Source organism: Ursus maritimus, unplaced genomic scaffold, assembly GCF_017311325.1.
Source record: "Ursus maritimus isolate PB19 unplaced genomic scaffold, ASM1731132v1 scaffold_12, whole genome shotgun sequence".
Taxonomy (NCBI): domain Eukaryota; kingdom Metazoa; phylum Chordata; class Mammalia; order Carnivora; family Ursidae; genus Ursus; species Ursus maritimus.
The window spans coordinates 2,882,018-2,888,073 of NW_024423564.1; the positions used below are offsets into that span (position 1 = coordinate 2,882,018).

A 6,056-nucleotide genomic window follows, 5' to 3' on the forward strand; every position below is an offset into this window, starting at 1 on the left:
CCCAGCAACCTTCAGTTTGTTTCCTGTGATTAAGAGTCTCTTATGGTTTGTCTCCCTCTCTGGTTTCATCTTATTTTTTCCTCTCTTCCCTTATGATCCTCTAATCGTCTTTCTCTGATGACTTATTTCACTTAGGGTAATACCGTCTGGTTGAATCCCCGTTGTTGCAAATGAGCCAGGACTTCTTGTATTTTGGTTTGAAGTAGTAACCGTGTTACCTACAGTTGAAGTAACTTTTACCTATAGTTAACTAAAGTGATTATAAATCTGTTGTACACCGATAGGTTTTTTTTTTTAAGATTTTATTTATTTGACAGAGCACAAACACGTGGAATGGGAGAGGGAGAAGCAGGGTCCCCGCTGAGCAGGGAGCTGCCGCAGGGCTCCGTCCCAGGACCCTGGGATCATGACCAGAGCTGAAGGCAGATGCCTAACCAACCGAGCCGCCCAGGCGCCCCTGTACACCAATAGTTTTAAAGAATGAATCCAAAGTCTTCATTTATACCGTATAGTGTTTATCTCCAGAATCCTTAGATTAATATAACAAACAATTCTTGCATGTTCACCTTGACTGAAACCCGAACCAATATTTTTTCTGCTTTTTTTTTTTTTTTTTCCAGTGAGAAGTGATTTTTAACATGTGTCATGTGTTCCGGCACCTGGGTGGCTCAGTTGTTAAACGTCTGCCTTGGACTCAGGTCATGATCCTGGGGTTCTGGGATCGAGCCCTTGTCGGGCTCCCTGCTCAGTGGGGAGTCTGCTTCTCCCTCTCCCTCTGCTGTTCCCCCTGCTTGTGTGCTCGTTCTCTATCTCTGTCAAATAAAAAAAAAAAATCTTTAACATGTTTCATTTGCAGACAACTCTGGAATGTATCTTACAAAGTCAAGGCACAAATATGTTAAGTAATGTTTTCGTGATTGCTTACAGTTTAATATTGAAAAGGTATTTTAATTACAGAACTCTACTCCTTGAGAGATGGAAAATATTGAAGTATATCTCAACTATAGAAATTGTATATTAAAATCAGTATTTTTGTGTGTATGTGTTTTACATCTTTAAAAAATTCAAAGCCTTTTTCCCCGTGGTTGAAGAATATGGTAGAACACTCAAAGTTTTTGGTGGTGGTAGATAATGAAGAATTCTGTGAGAGACTGTGATTCAAAATACTTAAGTGTGTTTATTCCTTCTTCTGTATTTTAAAGAGAGGCTTTGGAACATGTGACATTCTCCCAGTTGCTGAAAATTTCCCCTCTGTTCCTAGTACTGGATGCAATGATAGTCTGCAGCTGTTGCTTAATAATAGCATTCTACTACTGCATTCCTTTTTCATGTACTAATCAGCCCAAGATGTGAAAACCTGGCTTGGGCAGCTACTTGTGTTAGTCTGTTTATCAGCCCTAACTTGAAGAACAGGTTATACCGCAAAATGGAAATTACAAAATGGGTTGATCTCCAGGGGCATCTTTAAAAATACTATATGTACTGGTAAAATAGTTTTATTTCACACAGATCTACAGATTTTTTGGGTGATAACTGAAGCAGGGTTACCCCATAACAGCAATTCTGACTAAGAATCAGAAGCAACTATGACTTATTCAAATTTATGAATATTTACACAAAACTGAAATTTTTGCTTAAGGCATCAATTTGAACCTGGTTACTTATAAAATGGACACATCTGCATTACTGGTCAATCCTGACACAGGCCATCAATAGGCACACAACACTGGCAGAAAACAAAAACAAAAACACCATTCCAGCTGTTAAGAAGTAACTGACACTCAACACTTCCTATTTTCTGTGATTCTCCGATTAAATATTCAGATGGCACCATCTTGCAGATGAAGGCCATGATCTGCCTCCACTTTAGTTGGATAAACTCATTCCACAGCCCCAGAATTAGCTCACGGGGGCTACTGGGCTTCTCTGCGGGGAGGCATTTTCTCCCGGCCTTCTCTTGGCACAGAGAAACCAGCCACAGTGTGCTCAGGGGAGCTCAGTATCACTTGTCTGGACAGCGGTGACTGAGGAAGGCGGCTTGGTAGAAGCTGTAAGTGTAATGGAAGGAACTGCAGTTGAAGCAACTCTCCTTAAGAACCACTGACAGCAGCACCAGGGAAAACTAGTCTGCAAGGGAAGCAGCAATTACAATCACTCTACATCTCTGGCAGAGAAGTCAGTGCAAGTCCAGCACTTTTAGCTACGCACTCCCCCCCCCCCCCCCCCCCATTCCATGTAGGAGAATATTCTGAGTTAAGAACGAATTCGTTTCTGCTGTGTTAAGGATTTGTTATTTGTGGGAAATGAGTGAAATTTTCTGACTAGGATTCCAAGTCGAGGGGGGTCTTATTTTTACCAAGCTCTCTATAATAGGATATATGGAGGGCCATATCCTTTTTTTTTTAAATCGTTTTGACATATTTGCCATTTTATCCTTTTACACTGTTGATTCCCCACTGCCAAGGTTCCTGGGCTGTAGCTGTAGCAGTCTGCAACGTGAAGGATTAGAACGTTAGAACTCAGCCTCAATCCATTTTGCTTCTACCCCACTCCCTTCTCACGTCAAGGACTTCAGCCTTAAGATTGAGTTTCTCTAAGGCCTTGTTTCCTTTCACACTCCTCTGGGGCTTACCAACCACATCGTTTAGGTAACCTTATCCCAGCATCACTCCTTGAGATTCTTTATAGAAGGCCTGAATAAACAGAGTGCGAGATTTTACTTAAATGTTTTTTAAAATTTGAGGGAGAGAGAGAAAGCACAAGCAGGGGGAAGAGCAGAGAGAGGGAGAAGCAGGCTCACCATTGAGCTGGGGGCCTCCGGTATAGGGCTCCATCCCAGGACCCTGAGATCCTGACCCTAAGGCAGACACTGAACCCTCTGAGCCACCCGGGCGCCCTAAATGTTTAAACTGAGATAAAGCGCTCTTCGGGGGGTACGCTGGTTATCTACCGTAGTCCTGTGGAACACCTGTCTCTTTAAGTTTTTACCTTAATTTCCCCAATCCTCAACCCCTGCGATATAAACCAGTTTTTCTTTTTTTAGAGTACTATTTTTACAACAAGACGCCCTCCAGGGATTCTGGAGTCTCCAGCAGTAGAAATCGGACTTGAACATCTTAGGGAGAGGGCAAGAGGCCTTGAAATTAGAGAGCTGACACTCTAATTATGGAGAAAAAGAAATAAAAAGCGCCAATCACTCCAGACTGTGCCCCTAATTCGATCTGCGGGACGCACGCCAAAAAGTTCCGCAAAACCATATCCTTAGGTCCAAGAGGGGACTCCGGAAGCCAGGAGATTAAAAAGAGGTCAGGCCTCTGGTCGAACCCGGACTACCCTAACTGCTCCACAAGGGCGCTTTCCGCAATGCCTTGGATTGGGCCAGAAACGCCGCAATCCCGGTCACGTGCTCTCGCCCGCCCGCCCCTCCCTCCCCCTAGATAAGCGAGGGCCGGCGCGCGCCCGCAACTTTCAGTCAGCGAACTGCGCACGCGCGGGGCGTGGCAGTGTCGCGCCTGGAGCTCGGGCGCCAACGGTCGGCGGAAAAGCGCTCTTGGTCCTTCTTCCGCTTCCTTCTTCTTCACGGGTCCGCCCCGCCGGCGCGGACGGAAGCTCGCTGGTCGGGTCCATAGGACCGTCTTTTTCATTCATTCTTTTACGTTTTCCGATCCTCGCTTAACGATTTTCAGGGGCTTCTGTTTTCTTCCTAATTTAATTGGAAATTTGAATTATTCTTGGGCTCACATTCATGAATATCATCCAAATTAGCAAGTATAAGCGTTGATGTGTTCTGTACGTTTTCAAGATTTCTGAGGTGGAAATGCAACTGGAGCTCAGGACACTTTGCTGCTGCTTCTTTGTGCACGCTTAAGTTTGCTCTCGAGTGACCTTGTTCCGTGAGCTTTGCTTCTTGTCTCTAGGAGCTAGCCAGCCATTTTGTGGTTTAACTCTTCATTTTCCCCATTTAAAGCCAAAATTGCTGGATCTGAGTCTTAAAAGTTCAGTCAAGTTGGTACCTAAGGGCGAATCAATTCTGGAAAATATTACTCATAGACAAAGCACTGGAAAATGACACTTAGACCACATGTAAAATGATAAAGAGGTTTAACACAGGTTGAGGTTTTCGTTTGTTTGTTTTCTTTCTCCTAAAAGGAAAGACTCGTACCAGTGGGGAAGTTTTGTAAAGAGCAACAGCTTAGGATTCGAGTTTTTCTCTTCTTTTAGGGCAACTAAACAGTTTGTTAGTGTCTCAAACTATTAAAAAACTCATCAAATTATAGTTTTTACTGGGATTAGTAAATCACATTTCAGATAATATTTGTGTGTACACAATTTTTATAAAAGTATCAAAGGACACTGGGGCACCTGGCTGACTCAGTCCATAAAGCATGTGACTCTTGCTCTTGGGGTGGTGAATTTGAGCCCCACGTTCGTTGTAGAAAGTACTTAAAAATAGGATCTTGCAAAAAAAAATTATAGTTGCTAATTCAATAGAAACATAAATGCATCCTTTAATTTTTAAAAAATTAGTTTTAAGTAATCTCTTCTTCACTCAAGGTGGGGCTTGAACTCACAGCCCTAAGATCAAGAGTCACGTGCTCTACCAACTGAGCCAGTCAGATGCCCCTATAAAGGTTTAACTCTAGTAAATCTAATGTCAACAGTTTCTCAGGTTTCAGTGGCTTTTATAAAACAGTCACAAAAACTGGGTTAAATGAAGATCAACTACTTCATTTATTTATTTATTTATTTATTTTTAAAGATTTTATTTATTTATGTGACAGAGAGACAGCCAGCGAGAGAGGGAACACAGCAGGGGGAGTGGGAGAGGAAGAAGCAGGCTCACAGCGGAAGAGCCTGATGTGGGACTCGATCCCGGATCGCCAGGATCACGCCCTGAGCCGAAGGCAGACGCTTTAACGACTGCGCCACCCAGGCGCCCCTCAACTACTTCATTTAAAATAAGAGATGGGAACATACCTGGATTTTAAGAAGCCAAGATTTTCTGTTGGGTAACAGCATTTCTCAGAAAAGGATTTTCCGTTTGACGGGGTAAATATTTAGCAGGAAGGCTCCCCCCTCCTATATTGAGAGATTGTTGTTTTCAGCATTGTTTTGATGCTGTCACAATATTCAAAAGTAGTTATTAGCAGGGAAATTTGGTAGTGAATTTTTTTTTTATAACTGGTAGAACATTGAGAAACTACTTGCATTAAGAGGCCAAAGCATCACAATGATCTCATAATAAATCTTTCCTTTTTGTCTCATCTATTTTCCCTTCCACCATCATTCTATATCAGCCACGAGGTTGCTGTTGGAATTCAGGGACAATAAGAGGTCGTATAATGTAGGCCATTGCATAATGATGAAATATCAATTCTGTGGTCTGTCTCTAATGCTCTGTCCTTAATAGTAAAATACACTGTGCTGGGATAGTTGTAAAGCTATCACTCCATGTTATATATTCATTATTTTTAGTTCACATGATTGTGATTTACTTTCAGGTTTTTATGTGTTCAGTCTTCACAAGTCAGCCACAATTACCTGGTGAAGAAAAAAAAACAACCAATGGAGAAGTTATGTACATAAGCTTTTTAAGGTACGGAGGTCTATAGCTATGATAAAAGCATAATATGTGGAAGAATGTTCGTTTAACAAACTTCTTGAATTTTTTTAAATTTTATTTTTTTAAAGATTTTATTTGGAGAGAAAGAGAGCACAAGCATGGCAAGCAGCAGGCAGAGGGAGAAGCAGGCTCCTCGCTGAGCAAGGAGTCCAATGTGGGGCTCCATCCCAGGACCCTGGGATCATGACCTGAGCTGAAGGCAGACGCTCAAGCCACCGAGCCACCCAGGTGCCCCAATAAACTTTTGTTTTGAAAGACTTTATTTTTAGGTAGTCTCTACAACCAGCATGGGGCTTGAACTCACAACCCTGAGATCAAGAGTTGCATGCTCTACCCAGTGAGCCAGCCAGGTGCCTCTTAAAAAACCTTTTAATACCTTTGTTTTAGGCACTGAAGTGCAAGGAAAACAAAGGTGGTAATATACAACGCTATC

The 6,056-nt window shown here is 42.4% G+C and overlaps 1 long non-coding RNA gene across 1 annotated transcript; it reads left to right on the plus strand.

Annotated features, from left to right (window-relative positions):
* Positions 1–4,892: 4,892 nt before the first annotated feature.
* LOC103667561 lies at positions 4,893–5,730 on the plus strand. The gene is made up of 3 exons (XR_569789.1): positions 4,893–5,049; positions 5,502–5,596; positions 5,692–5,730. It is a non-coding gene; the product is annotated as an uncharacterized LOC103667561 (long non-coding RNA).
* Positions 5,731–6,056: the final 326 nt, after the last annotated feature.